The sequence below is a fragment of the Spermophilus citellus genome (genome assembly GCF_964194105.1).
Source record: "Spermophilus citellus genome assembly, chromosome: 4".
NCBI classification, from domain to species: domain Eukaryota; kingdom Metazoa; phylum Chordata; class Mammalia; order Rodentia; family Sciuridae; genus Spermophilus; species Spermophilus citellus.
In genome coordinates this window covers 13,735,085-13,751,038 of record NC_138185.1, presented here as the reverse complement: position 1 = coordinate 13,751,038, position 15,954 = coordinate 13,735,085, and the positions used below count along the sequence as shown (strand labels likewise).

Sequence of the window (15,954 nt, the reverse complement as noted above, 5' to 3'; positions counted from 1 at the left end):
TAAGGCATGCTGTCCATCTATAATTACAAAAAAAAATTAAAAAAGAAGCATATTACAAATCCTAGAACACCATTAAAATAATAACAAAGATGTAAACCTAACAAGACAGTTATAGTAAGTAAAAATGGTCTAAGTCATTGTTATACAACAACTTTCTGTGGTAAGGATTGAAATGTAGCTTTTATGACAAGATCTAAATTTTTGATCTTAACATGTGACTAACAGGAATGATATTAGATAGTATGGATCTAAATACTCCAAATAAAAGACAGAGAAAATGTTAGATTGGTTAAAAAGTAAAACCCTTTAATTCTGTTTGCAAGAATCTCATCTGAAATACATGGCTAACAGGTTAAATATAAATGGATGGGATAAGACAGACAAACAGATTGCATTAAAGTAGAATAAAAGGGAAATTTCTTAATGGTACAGAGTCAAATAATTAAGAAAATATAATGCTACATACACAACCACTCAATTACAAAGGCTTCAAAACCCATGAAGCATAGCAGATCAACTAAAAAGAAAAACAGACCATTCCTCAATTAGGGTTATTTTGAACACCCCTTTCATTTTTTTCAGAGAAAAAAATTTGGCAAGGATATAGAAGGTATGAACAGAGTTATTAACTATGAAGACTTACTGACATTTGCGGTAGCAGAACACATGTTCTTTTCTAGTGTATACAGAACTTCTAGGATACACCATGTTCTAGGCCATAAAGCAAACCTCAAGTCAAAGGTCTGATGAATACTCAAGTGTTCTCCAGGCACAACAGATTTAAGATAGCAATCCATAGCTGAAACTTCTAGAAAATCCCCTGAAGTTGTGGAGATTATAAAACATACTTCTAAGTAATGAATGGTCAAAGAAGTCACATGGGAAATTATAAATAGAACTAAATCAAAATTAAAATAAAGCATATCAGAATTGTGGTTCTAAATATCCACATAAGAAAAAAGGAAGGCCTTAAAAATCAATGGACTAAACTTCTACCTAAAACTAGAAAAAGAGGCAGTTTTTCAAGATGGTAGAATAGAGAAAGTCGCTTTCTTGGCTGTTCTGTGGCATGAAACTAAGAAAGCGGATAGGCAGCATCTCAGCAAGGTGGGTGGAATAAAAGGGGACTTTTCTGGGATTAATACTGGATGCTCAAGGCAAATCAGGGACTGAGGAGTTTGGATATAATTAGAAAGAAATCTCCAGCACCACCGCTGCTGCCCGAGCCAGAAGGGTCCCTCCACAAGCAAACTGGAGGAATAAGGAAATTAAAGCAACCCACATTTTTGAGAGGCCTGAGTTGTGATTTAGAAACCAAAGACACTGCTGGGCCACACTGAAAGGCAGGCTGCACGGTATCCTTGTGTGGGAAAGAAGCCGCAGTTCCCCCCGATGTTTGAGGGGAACAGAGGAAGAGACCATTTTCTGGCAGTGGCATAGGGGCCAGCAACTGGGAGAGAAGATTCTTGGCAAAACCCGAGTCTGACCCAAAATACAGGCCTGCCAAACCCATAATGCGTGACATAGAGTGTGCCTAACTACCAGGAGAAAATCAAACATGGAGAGCGCTTTACTCAGGGAAATACTGGTCATGGAATCTCACCTGGCTCCACTCCCCCATGCCCAATCCAGCTGCTTGCAAGACCAGCTGGGAGTGAGGTGTCTGGATGGGAATTCAAAAGGGCAGGGACGGGAGAAATTGAGCTTGGAGACAGAACCCAAGAGACATGGAAACGTGGGGTTCGCAGGTGATGGAGGGCACTAAGCATTGGCTCCTCAACTGCATGACTGGAGATCCCAGAGGAGATCCCTGGAGACCTGTCCTTCAGTGTGGACCAGCAATTGCTGGGCACTGGAGGTGCTTTTGATTTAAAATCATCGGACCAATCGTCATTCACAAAGAACCTACAAACTACCCTGCCTCTAAGAGTTCTGCCTACGGTATTTCTGGTATTTATTCTTAACTCCATCAACCGTACCCTGAGGTGTGGTGTCCCCCTCCAGGCCATCCCACCTAACACTGTTGAGAACAGAAGCTGAGAATCACTTGAACTCTAACGGTAAAAATTCTTTAATTTTACATCAAGATTTCTTTTTAATTTTAATTTTTACTTTTATTTTTCCCTTTCCTATTCTCTGTTTAATTGTGAACTGAATGGTTCATGGATATTTACACATATTCATATTTGTTTTTTCTCATTTCTAGTATTTTTTGAAGCCAGTTATTTTTTCATGGATCAGTATTATGAGGAATAAGATGTTTGGTTAGTATATTTTGACTTTGTTTTGAATTCTTTTATTTTTATTTTTAAAATTTTTACTTTATATATATATACATTTTTTTCTCTTACTTATTGGTTTCTCTTAATTCTCTCACTTTTCTTCTGCTAACAGCCAAACTCTGTCGTTCTCTTTCACTCTTTTAGCTTTTTACTTCTATTTTCTCTCCTCCTCCATCATAATCATCACATCCTATATCACTTTGTTCTCTCCCAGTCCACCATTCAAAATTGTAAACACTTTGCAAACTTACTGTTATTACTGTGAGAAATAACTCACATCACTGTGGGAATTTTGTGTTTATAGCAACAATTAACATTGTAGACATCACAACAGGAAGTACTTGGTTTATTGCTGTATATTGTTTGCATTGGTGGTTGTTTTTATTTGTCTTCCCCTCAACTGCCATGTACTGGAAACCTTGCTGGACATCGTAAGTCCACAGGGTAGAAACCTCAATGCCTCAGACTCACACTGTTAGAAGTGTAGATACACAAACAACATGAAAAAGGAAAGGAACAAATCACCCCAAACAAACCAAGAAACTTCAATAGCAGAATCCGCAGACACCACAGTAGAAGAAATGACAAGAGAAGGAGTTTAGAAAATACATATTTAAACTGATCTGATGTAAATGATGATGAAAGGAGTGAAATCAGAGAGAAAATGCAGGAAATGAAAGATCACTTCAATACAGAGATTATGAAAAGAAATCAAGCACAAATCCTCGGAATGAAGGAAGCAATAAACCAAGTTAAAAATTCAATGGAATGCATTACCAACAGACTAGACCACTTGGAAGACAGAATCTCAGGCAATGAACACAAAATATACAATCTTGAAAACAGAGTTGACCACAGAGAGAAGATATTAAGAAATCATGAACAGAAATTCTAAAAATTATAGGATAACATGAAAAACCAAATTTAAGATTTATTGGGATAGATGAAGGGGTGGAGATACAAACCAAAGGAATGCACAATCTTTTCAATGAAACAATATCAGAAATTTCCCCAAACCTAAAGAATGAAATGGAAAATCAAATGTAAGAGGTTTACAGGACCACAAACGTACAAAATTACAACACATCCACACCAAGGCACATTCTTATGAAAATGCCTAACATACAGAATAAGGATAGAATTTTAAAGGCTGCCTGAGAAAAACAACATGTCAGGTTTAGAGGGAAACCAACACACATCTCAGCTGATTTCTCAATCCAGGCCTGCAAAGTTAAAAGGTGTTGGAATGCTATATGCCAAGCTCTTAAAAAACATGGATGCCAGGCAGACATTGCTGCCCTCCCCTGAGGTCTCTTCTCTGGGAACAACCTTCGTTACTTCAGAAGTGAATTCTGACTCTACCTCTGTGTTGCTGCTGCTGAACCAGAAATCTCTTGTCAATCAACCACCACCAGCACCACTAGCACCATTGCTTCTGCCTCTGATTCCACTGCGGGAAGTCTTCTTTCTGGGTGCTACTTCCACAGAAGAAACCGTTGCCCCAGATGCAACTGAAGCAGACACTGCTGCTGACTCCCGGAGAGAGCCTGGTGACACTGCCCCCACAGCTGCAGACTTCCGCTACTGCTGACCAGCTGCCAACAACCACAGCCACTACTGCTACTACCATAGCCTAGAGGACTGCTTTGGGGGAGACTCCAGGTTTGGTTGCATGTGGCTGCACCCATTTTGGGACATCAGCCAGGGCCTGGTGTCAGGAGGATTACCACCACAAGAGCCTGTCTGGGGACTTCAGCTGGGACCTGCAGGTCCAGTGTGGGGGTGCCTGCGGGTTGGAGGAGCCTGGGGTATTCCTGCTGAGAGTGCTGGTGGCCTTTGTCCTGCTGCTGCTTTTTGGGGTTGTTCCTTTGCATAAGTGTATCCCTGGTGTTCTCTCTGCAAGTAGGAGCAGCATTGAGATCTTGGGACTGCAGTGTGACTAAGTCTGAGGTATCTGAAGCCCAGATCGGTGGGATAGAGACTGGGTTTGTGAGGGCTGATCTGGGTTTGGTGATCCCAAGAGATGTCAGAGACAGAGCTGAGAAACTGCTGAACACTGACAGAGAAAGTTTGACTTTCCAGAAAGATTTATTTTTTGATTCACTAATCTCTCTCTCTTTTTTTTTTTTTTTGAGAGAGAGAGAGAGAGAGAGAGAGAGAGAGAGAGAGAATTTTTTAATATTTATTTTTTAGTTTTCGGTGGACACAACATCTTTATTTTATTTTTATGTGGTGCTGAGGATCGAACCTAGCGCCCCGCGCATGCCAGGCAAGCACTTTACCACTTGAGCCACATCTCCAGCCCCTTGGTTCACTAATCTCTCTACCATATTTGGAACAGGATGTTTTTTATGCATCAGTGTGTGAAGGACAATATGAATGGTGTTTTGCATTTTGTTGTATTTTTATGTCTTTAAGTTTTTTTCTTTGTTTGTATTCTTCCTTGATCTTGTTTATTTTCTTGGATTTTCTATCCAACATTTCTCCAACCAACAGCCAATCTCTGTTGGCTCCTCTTCCACTCTTCCTGTGAATTTTTACTTCTAGCTTCTCTCTTCCTCCCTTGCGAATATTGCATACTACACTATCTCTGTTCTGTCATTCACCATTTAAAATTGTAAATCGTTTTAACAAATATTCTGTTTGTACTATAGACAGTTACTGAACTCATCATTTTGGTTTAATGCAAGAAAGCAACAGATGCCTTAGTGGGAGCTATTAGGTTTAAGGCTATATATTGTTTTAAACTGTGTGCTGTTGATATTGGTCTCACCAGTAAAGGCAAAACACTGGAAACTTTCAGGAACACTATAGGTCTACATGATAGAATTTATCCTGTCTTATATCCATACTTTTAGATGGGAAAGCACACTAACAACAGGAAAAAACAGGGAATAAAGTGCCCCAAACAAACCAAGATGCTTCAACAATGGAAGGCATTGATAGCACAGTAGAAGAAATGTCCAAGAAGGAGTTCAGACTGTATGTAGTTAAAACGTTTTGTTAAGTAAAGGATAGTATAAGGAGTGAAATAAAAAAAAAAAAATACAGGAAGAGAAAGACCATTTCAATAGAGAGACCATGAAAAAAACCTAAGCTGGAATCCTCAAAATGAAGGAATTAGTAAACCAAATTATAAATTCAATAGAAAGCATCACCAACAGACTAGACCACTTGGAAGACAGAACCTCAGACAATGAAGACAAAATATATAATCTGAAAAGTAGAGTTGAATATGTAGAGAATATGGTAAGAAACCATGAACAGTACAACCAAGAATTATGGGATAACATGAAAAGATGAAATTTAAGAGTTATCAGAACAGATGAAGGAGTAGAGAAACAAACCAAAGGAATGCACATCTTTTCTATGATACAATAGCAGAAAATTTCCCAAATCTAAAGAATGGAATAGAAAATCAACTACAAGAGGCTTACAGGACCCCGAATGTACAAAATTACAGCAGACCCACACCAAGATACATTATAATGAGAATGACTAACACAGAGAATAAAGACAAAATTTTAAAGGCTATGAGGAAAAAAAAATCAAATTACATATAGGAGGAAATCAATTCAGATCTCAACTGATTTCTAAATCCAGACCCTCAAAGCTAGGAGGTCCTGGAATAATATATTTCAAGCTCTGAAAGAAAATGAATGCCAACCAAGAATTTTATATCCAGCAAAATTAAGTTTCAGATTTGAAGATGAAATTAAAACATTCCATGATAAACAAAAATTAAAAGAATTCACAACTAGAAAGCCTATACTACAGAGCATTCTCAACAAAATATTCCATGAGGATGAAGTGAAAAAAAAGAAGTGAAAACCAGCAAAGGGAGGATTTCCACCAAAGGGACATTCAACCAAATGAGAAACTAAGACAAATAAAAAACCAAAATAAATCAAAATGACAGGAATACAAATCATATATGAATAATAACCTCGAATGTTAATGGCCTAAACTCATCAATCAAAAGACATAGACTGGCAGATTGGATTAAAAAGCAAGAACCAACAATATGCTGTCTTAATTTAAGAGACTCACCTCATGGGCAAAGACATCACAGGCTGAAGGTGAAAGGATTTATAAATCATTCAGATGAATTGCATAAACAAGCAGGGGTTTCCAGTCTCATCTCCGAAAAAGTAGACTTCAAACCAAAGTTAATCAGAAGAGACAAAGAAGGATGTTTCACACTTCTTAAAGGAAGTATATATAAGCAGGGCATAACAATTATAAATATTTATGCCCCAAGCAATGGAGCATCTATGTACATAAAACAAGCAAACAAACAAACAAACAAAAAACAACCTTCTCAGTTTTAAGAGTCAAATAGACCACAATACAATAATACTGGGTGACTTTACACACCTCTCTCACTACTAGGCAGATCTTCCAAACAAAAACTAGATAAGGAAACTACAGAACTATATAATACAATCAACAATTCAGACTTAACAGACATGTATAGAATATTTCATTCAACAACAAGCAAATATACTTTCCTCTCAGCAGCACATGGCTCCTTCTCTAACATAGACCATATCTTATGTCATAAAGCAACTCAGGTAAATACAAAAAAAACACGAGATAATACTGTGCATTCTATCAGACCACAATGGAATGAAACTGGAAATCAATGATAAAACAAAAAATAGAAGCTATTATAACAAATGGAGACTAAATAATACACAACTGAATGATGAATGGATAGTAGATGAAATCAAGGAAAACATAAAAAAATTCTTAGAGGTAAGTGAGAACACTGATACACCATATCAAAATCTCTGGGACACTATGAAGGCAGTACTAGAGAAAAGTTTATTGCATTGAGTGCATTCATTAAAAGAATAAAGAGGTCAATGGATAAATGACCTAACACTACATCTCAAAGACCTAGAAAAAGAATAACAAATCAACACTAAAAGCAATGGAAGACAAAAAATTATTAAAGCAGAGTTGAAACCAATGAAATCAAAACAAAAGAAACAGGTGAAAAAATTGACAAAACAAAAAGTTAGTTCTTTGAAAAAATAAATAAAATAGATAGGCCCTTGGCCATGCTAATGAAGAGAAAAAGAGAGAAGAACCAAAATAAAAGATAAAGAAAGAAATATCACAATGGACATATCTGAAATACAGAGGATAATTAGAAACTATTTTGAAAATTTATACTTTAATAAAATAGAAAATATTGAAGACATCGACAAATTCATAGAGACATATGACCTACCCAAACTGAATGAGGAGGTTACACATGATTTAAACAGATCAATTTCAAGTAATGAAATAGAAAACGCCATCAAAAGCCTACCGACCAAGAAAAGCCCAGGATCAGATGGATTCTCAGCTGATTTCAAAGAAGAATTAACATCAAAACTACTCAAGGTATTCCATGAAATAGCAAAGGAGGGAAGCTTTCCAAACTCATTCTGTGAGGCTAATATCACCCCAATATCAAAACCAGACAAAGAAACATCAAGGAAAGAAAACTTCAGACAAATATCCCTGATGAACATACATTCAAAAATTTTCAATAAAATTCTGGCAAATCACATAAAAATATTTAAAATATAGTGCACCACAATCAAGTGGGGCTCATCCTAGGGATGCAGGGTTGGTTCAACATATGGAAATCAATAAACGCAATTCATCATATTAATAGACATAAAAACAAGAATCATATGATCATCTCAATAGATGCAGAAAAAGCATTTGACAAAATATAGCACACCTTCATGTTCAAAACACCAGAAAAACTAGGGATAGTAGGAACATACCTCAACATTGTAAAAGCTATATGTGGTAAACCTAAGGCCAGCATCATTCTAAATGGAGAAAAACTGAAAGCATTCCCTCTAAAAAACTGAAATAATATAAGGATGTCCTCTTTCACCACTTCAATTCAACATAGTCCTGGAAACTCCAGCCAGAGCAATTAGACAAAAGAAAGAAATTAAAGGGATACAAACAGGTAAAGAAGAGCTCAAACTATCACTATTTGCTGATGACATATATCTAGAAGATCCAAAAAATTCCACCAGAAAACTTCTAGAACTAATAAATGAATTCAGCATTCTACCACGCGGCCTGCGCAGTGGTTTCATTAATGAGGTTCTAGGCATAAAGTTAGTTAGAAGAGATCGAAATAAAACACACAAACCAGTTACCTTATTTATATTGCTAGGTCCGAGACGGCTCACCTCTCTGGTTCCCACCTCTAGCCGCCCAGCAGGGCAGCGAGGATTACTCTGGGCTAGCAGGAGAGAGAGAGAGCAAACACACCTGGGAGTAGCCTTTTATTTGGGGAACAAGAGATTCAGGGGAGAATTCCATCCAATGAAGGTTGAGGGGGGGCTGCACTCCAAGGTCAGGGTCAGTGATTGGGTCCCCGGGGTCAGTGGTCAGGCACACCCCACACAGATGGGCTCTCTCATCAGGAAAGGGTCGGGAAAGCTTCGACACAGCCAAAGCGCCTCAGGCCCTTAACGGGAGTCACCCAATCACGTGTCAGAATGGCCCCCGACATAGCAGGATATAAAATCAAAACCCATAAATCAAATGCATTCCTATACATCAGCCATGAATCCACTGAAAGAGAAATTAGGAAAACTACTCCATTCACAATAGCCTCAAAAAACAGAACAAAACAAAACAAAACAAACAAACCAACCTGGGGATCAATCTAACAAAAGAGGTGAAAGACCTCTATAATGAAAACTACAGAACACCAAAGAAAGAAACTGAAGAAAACCTCAGAAGATGGAAAAATCTCCCTTGCTCCTGGGCAGGCAGTTTTTTAACATTGTCAAAATGGCCATACTACCAAAAGCATTACACAGATTTAATGCAATTCCTATTAGAATCCCAAAGACATTCTTCATAGAAATAGAAAAAAGCAATCATGAAATTTATTTGGAAAAATAAGAAACCCAGAATAGCTAAAGCAATCTTTAGCAAGAAAAGTGAAGCAGGAGGCATCACAATACCAGACCTTAAATTATACTACAGAGCTGTAGTAACAAAAACAGCACGGAAGTGGCACCAAAATAGACTTGGAGACCAAAGGTACAAAATAGAGGACACAAAGACAAACCCACATAAATACAGTAATCTCATACTCTAGTAAGGATGCCAAAAACATTCACTGCAGAAAAGATAGCCTATTCAATAAATGGTGCTGGGAAAACTGGAAATCCAAATGTATCAAAATGAAATTAAACCTTTATCTCTCACCCTGCATAAAAATCACCCCAAAGTGGGTAAAAAACTTAGGCACTAGAACAGAGACCCTGTGCCTAACAGAAGGAAAAAAAGGCCCAAATCTTCACCATGTTGGCCTAGGATCTTCCTTAACAAGTCTCCTAAAGTGAAAGAAGTAAAATCAAGAATGGATAAATGGGATGAATTTAAATTAAAAAGCTTCTTCTCAGCAAAGGAAACAATAACGTGAGAGAGCCTAAAGATTGGGAGAAAATCTTTACCACAAGCATCTTGGATAAAGCATTAATCTCTAGATATATACAGAACTCATAATATACTTAACACCAAAAAAACCAAATAACCCAATCAATAAATGGGCTAAGGAACTGAACAGACACTTCACAGAAGAAGAAATACAATTGATCAACAAATATTTGAAAAAGTGTTCAACATCTGTAGCAATTAGAGAAATGCAAATCAAAACTACTCTAAGAATTCATCTCACTCTTGACAGAATGGCAATTATCAAGAATATAAGTAACAATAAATGTTGGCGAGGATGTGGGGGGAAAGGTATACTCAAATATTGCTGATGGGACTGAAAATTGGTGCAACCACTACGGAAAGCAGTATGGAGATTCCTCAGAAAACATGGAATGGAACCACCATTTGACCCAGCTACCCCACTCCTTGGTTTATACTCAAAGGACTTAAAATCAACATAGTACAGTGATGCAACCACATCAATTTATAGCAGTTCAATTCATAATAGCTAAGCTATGGAACCAACCTAGGTACCTTTCAATAGAAGAATAGATAAAGAAAAACATGGTAAATATACACAATGGAATATTATTCAGCCATAAAGAAGAATGAAATTATGGCATTTGTTGGTAAATGGATGGAACTGGAGACTAGTAGGCTAAGTGAAATAAGCCAAACCCCCCAAATCCAAAGGTCCAGTGTTCTCTCTGATAATGCAGATGCTAACACATAATAATGGTGGGGGGAGAATAGAAGTTCACAGGATTAGACAAAAGAGAATGAAGTGAAGGGAAGGGGGATAGGAATTGGAAAGACAATAGAATGAACAAAACATAACTTTCCTATTATCATATATGAAAACATGATCAGTGTAACTCCACATCATGGTCAACCACAAGAATGGGATCCTAATTATAATAAGATATAGTTATAATATAATAAATATAATATTACAATAAGTTCACACATGTATGTTAAATTACATACTACTGTCATGTATATTTAAAAAGAAACAATAAAAACAACAACAACAAACTAGGAAAAGACCAAATTAAGCCAAAGTAAGCAAAAGGAAGGAAAAAAAAGTAAAAACAAAAATCAATTAAGTAGAAAAACAGAAATAAGAAGGTAGCAAAAACTGATTTTTTTTTTTGAGAACAATAAAATTGATAAAGTTATACTAAACAGACTGGGAAAATGAGAGCAAACTCAAATTATTAATAGAGAATGGAAGAAGGTTGGTGCACATGCCTAGAACTCCAGGCTGATGCAGGAGAATGGCATGTTCAAGACCAGCCTGGGTGACTCAGGGATACCATGTCCAAATGAAAAATAAGAAAGGCTGGGGTCAATCTCTGGAGCATAGTACCTCTCTCGACAGGAAAAGAATGGAAGTGGGGCTTGTTGCTATAGACCTTAAAGATATTAGAAGGACAACAGGGGGATATTCTGAACAATTTTAATGCCAACAAATTAATTCCTTGAGACACACAAATAGCCAAGCTTTCAGAAGAGGAAATAGATGCTTGAATAGGCCTATATTTAATAATAAAATTGAATTCTATAGTTAAAAATTTTCTGCTCAGATGGCTTTTTGAATTCTACCAAATATTCAAGAAAGAAATGACACCAATTCTACACAAATTCTTCCAACAAAGCAAAAAACACTTCCCAACTCATTTTATGAGGCCTTCATACCAAAATTAGAGAAAGACATCATAAGAAATTAAAGACCAATATTCTTCATAAACATGGAGGCATAAAATCCTTAACAAAATTTTAGTAAATCCAACAATGTATGAAGAAGATAATACATAATGACCAAGAGAAATTTATCCTAGAAACATAACATTGTTTACTGTTTTAGTATCAATTTTTGTAAAGTCACCATATTAACAGCTAAAAAAAAAAAAAGTCCAAATATATTTTAAAAACTACCTGATAAAGTAAAAAACAGTGTGCTTTTTGGTGCTGGGAATTGAACCCAGGAGTACTTAACCCTTGAGCTACATTCCCAGCAGATTTTGTACTTATTTAGAGACAGGGTCTTGCTAAGTTGCTTAGAGCCTCACTAATTTGCTGAAACTGGTTTTGAACTCACAATCTTCCTGCCTCAGCCTCCTGAGCCCACAGGCATGTGCCACTGCACCCAGCACAACACAATTTTCAATTAAAAATTTTTTTTTCATTAATTCAGGGATGGAAAGAAATATCCTCAACCTGATAGCGGACATCTATAAAACACCTAGATCAACCATTAATTTAATGGTAAAAGACTGAACGATTTTCCCCTAAAATCAGAACTAAGAGAAGAATATTGGCTCACACTAATTCTCAACATGGTATTGGAGGTCTACTTGTTAATGAGGCAAGTGGAAGAAATAAAAGGCATATAGTTTGGTAGTGGAGAAGTACAACTGACAGGATTATGTGCTTAAAAAAAATCCCAAGGAATCTACAAAAAAATAAAAATAAACAAACAAACAAAAAGCTCTCCAAGTTAGCTGAATTTACAAAGTCACAGGATACAAGGTTGTTATGTAAAAACCAATTTTGTGTCTATGTATTATTAGCAAAGAAAATTGAAACAAACAAAAAACCCCACTATGGTAACATCAAAAGTCATGAAATATTTTGGTGTAGGTTTAACAAAATAAATACAAGACTTGTGTAACAACTAAAAAACTTTGATAAAAAGTTAAAAGAACAGAGAAATACATCATATATCATGTTTATAGATCAAAAGATGCAATACTGTTAACATGTCAATTCTCCCCAAATGAGTCAACAGAGTCATTGTGTTCCTAATCAAAATCAGGAGACTCTCTTGAGGAAGTGGGCATCATGAGTCTACAATCTGTACAAAAATGCCAGGGACCTAGAGGAACCAAAAAGAATTTGAGAAATAAGGACACAATTAGATAACTACCAGACTTTAAGACCACATTATGTTTTAAAAACTAAAACTATAGCAACAAACACAGTATTGCACTGGCATAAACTAGACCAATGGAATAAAACCAAAAGTCTAGAAATAAGCCCACACATATGCATCAATTTATTTTTGAGAATGGTGCCATGGTAATTTAATGCAATAAATGCAAAATTCAAAATAACAAATATTGCTAGGATTAACTAAATTGACATACAGGAAATACTAAGAAGGATCCTTGGCATTTTTCTCACTTGGTAAATAAAAATTGTTAGAAATAAGATCATTGACCAAATTTAAAAAGTATGAAGATGTAAAAATTCTAGAACACTGGAGAAAATCTTTGTGATCTTGGATGCATAAGACATATAATACATGAAGCATAAAAAGAACTGATAAGTTGAATTTGATCAAATTGAAATTCCTGTATTCTTCAAAAGATATTGCTAAGAAAAGGAAAAGCTATAGATTGAGAGGTACAAAACAAACAACCTGATGAGAAATAGACAAAGATATGAACAGATACAAGCAGATGAAAAGGTGAGCAATGTCATCTGCCATGGGAAAATACAAATTAAAGCTTGTGAAATATCACTATACATCCAATAGAATCATTAAAATTAAAAAGACACAACTGAACTTTCACATATTGCCTGACAGAACATAAAATGGTACAACTATTCTGGAAAATAGCTTGACAGTTTCTTAGAAAACTGTCATATTTAGCATGCAACCCAGAAATTGCACTCCTAGATATATAAACAAAATATATTTCCTTACAAAGATATGCCCATAAATATTTGGAGCAGCTTTATTTGTAACAGCATTGTATACAACTGAAAACGCTTAATAAACTGTGCTACATAGCAAACAATGAAATACTACTCAGTAATAAAAAGGAATGAACCATTGATGCATGAATACAAGTAAATACAACCTCAAGTAACAAGGCTTCTCAGTGGTTGCCTGGAGCTGGGGGGAAAGGTGGAACTCAATAGAAGGAAGCAAGAGGGAATCTATTGGAATAATGATCCTGACTGCAGTAGTCATCTCACAGATGTAAGAATGTGTAAAAATTCAAAGTGTTCACTTAAAATGGGTTCATTTTTAATGTAGTTAAACTATGTTTCAGTACAATCAATTGAAAACATAGACCAAAGAAATATAATAAAAGATCCATAAACAGAGCCTTATAAATATGTATGCTCAATTCAGGACAATGGTGGTTCAGCAAACAGCAGCAGGGTATGCTGCATGATCTTTAAAAAAAGAAAAGGGAATAGGACTATTGGATCTAAATCTTAAAAGTGAAACAAAGTTCCTACAACCGGAAACATTTTCATCATTTTGGTAAAGCAAAGTTTCTTAAACTAGACCTAAAAAGCACTCACCAAAAAACAGAAAGACTGATTAAATGGACATTAAAAATAAGAACATCTGTTCATTCAAAGACCCTTTCAAAGAGTGAAAAAGTCAGTGTGAGAAACATCTGCAAAACACAGAATAAATGACTAGTATACAGAAGACAAACACGATGTTTGCAAACCACTAAGAAAACGACTAACAATCCAAGAGAAAAATGGACATGATTTGTGAACAAACACTTCAAAAAGGTTAATATCCAAATGGCTGATAAACAGGAAAAAGTGTTCAGGAGCTTTAATCATTAGAGAAATAGAAACTAAAACCAGAATGAGATACTATCACATACCTCCAAAAGAAGTAAAAGGAAAGACACAGCAAATGCTGCAAAGGGTGTGAAGCACCTGGAACTCCTGTCCACTGCTGGTGAGAAGGGTAAACTGGTTTAATCCTTTAGAAGATACATTTCCCTGTGACCCAACAATATTCACTGCCAGATGTATATAGCCTCCAACAAAATTCATAAATACAGGCACAAGATACGTACAATATTCTGCACATAGGAGGATGTGTGTACAAATAGCACAATTGTATATAATAGCCCTATATGAGGAACAAAATGTACACAAGAATAGAATCAATAAAATGTGGGACATTCATCCAAATGTGGGATATTATGATATGATGATAAAAATGAATTAACTATTAGCACATGAAATAACAGATGAATCTCACAATGCCTGAAAGAACATACACTGTCTAATTCCATTTATAGAAATCAAAATTATAGATTTAGAAGTTTATTTAAAAATACCAATCGCTAGCCAGGCACAGTGGCATGTGTCTATAATCCCAGCTACACCAGAGGATGAGGCAGAAAGGTGGCAAGTGCAAGACCAGCCTCAACAACTTTAAGATAATGGTTTAAAAATAACCAAGAAAAAGAAAAGGACTAGAGTAGTAGCTCAGTGGTAGAGGGCTCCTGAGTTCAATTTTCAGTACTGAAAAAGCAAAAAACTGCTAAGAAGTACTGAATGTTCACTGTATGTTAAGTGTCATTCCAAGTAAGTTTTGTATTTTAACTCAATATTCACAAAAACCTTTTAAGAAAGATGTCACAGAGTATTCCTAAATGAGCAAATTAAATAACAAAGTGGTTAAATAACTTGCTCAATCCACAGAGCAACTTGAGTGTTAAAACTGGGAGGTGAAGACACTTTGGTTTGAGGGCCTGTCTCTTTTTTTTGGTGATGGTGTTGGGGATCAGAACCCAAGGCCTTGTGCATGCAAGGTAAGTACTCTACTACTTGAACTACATCCCCAGCCCAGGGCCTTACTGTTAACACTAAGCTATCAGTGTAGTTCAATGACAGAACTTTAATGCAAAGATAGAGAAGGGCAAATGTTCAGGTGCTGGGAAGAGGAGAAAGGTCAAATTCTCACATTCCAAAGAAAAAAAATCAGTAGATATTGCCTAAAACTGATTGGGGGTGGGGGGAAGGGGAGAAGAAGAGATCTACCAGTCATACATTACCAAAAAAAACTGGAGGAAAGACCAGAAAAAATAGTTGATTTTCATGGCAACAGTGGTTGTCTCTAGGAAATGGTCAGAATGGAATGGGGACAGTCATATTTCCTTAAAAGCCCTGTGTCACCATCTCATATGTTTTAAAAACCACATACACATTGCTTTGACAAAAATAAAGTAAAAAAGACTGAAATATTTGAAAAATAACAAGTTACCACTTATTGAGCCCCAATGTTACTGGTTTTTGCAAAAACCTTAGTGCGCTCTCTCATGGGATCTCCTAACAATAGTGAGGTCCTAGCATTACCTTTCTTTTGCTGATTAAGAGTCAACTATCCAGGGCTCATTGACTAGTAAGTGGCAGAGCTACAGTCCAG

General features: G+C 36.2%; 1 protein-coding gene across 1 annotated transcript in view; it reads right to left on the bottom strand.

The window, feature by feature from the left end:
- The window catches only part of RAB22A (RAB22A, member RAS oncogene family), a 57,967-nt gene that overhangs the window by 37,984 nt on the left and 4,029 nt on the right, over window positions 1-15,954 (bottom strand). The window lies entirely within an intron of this gene.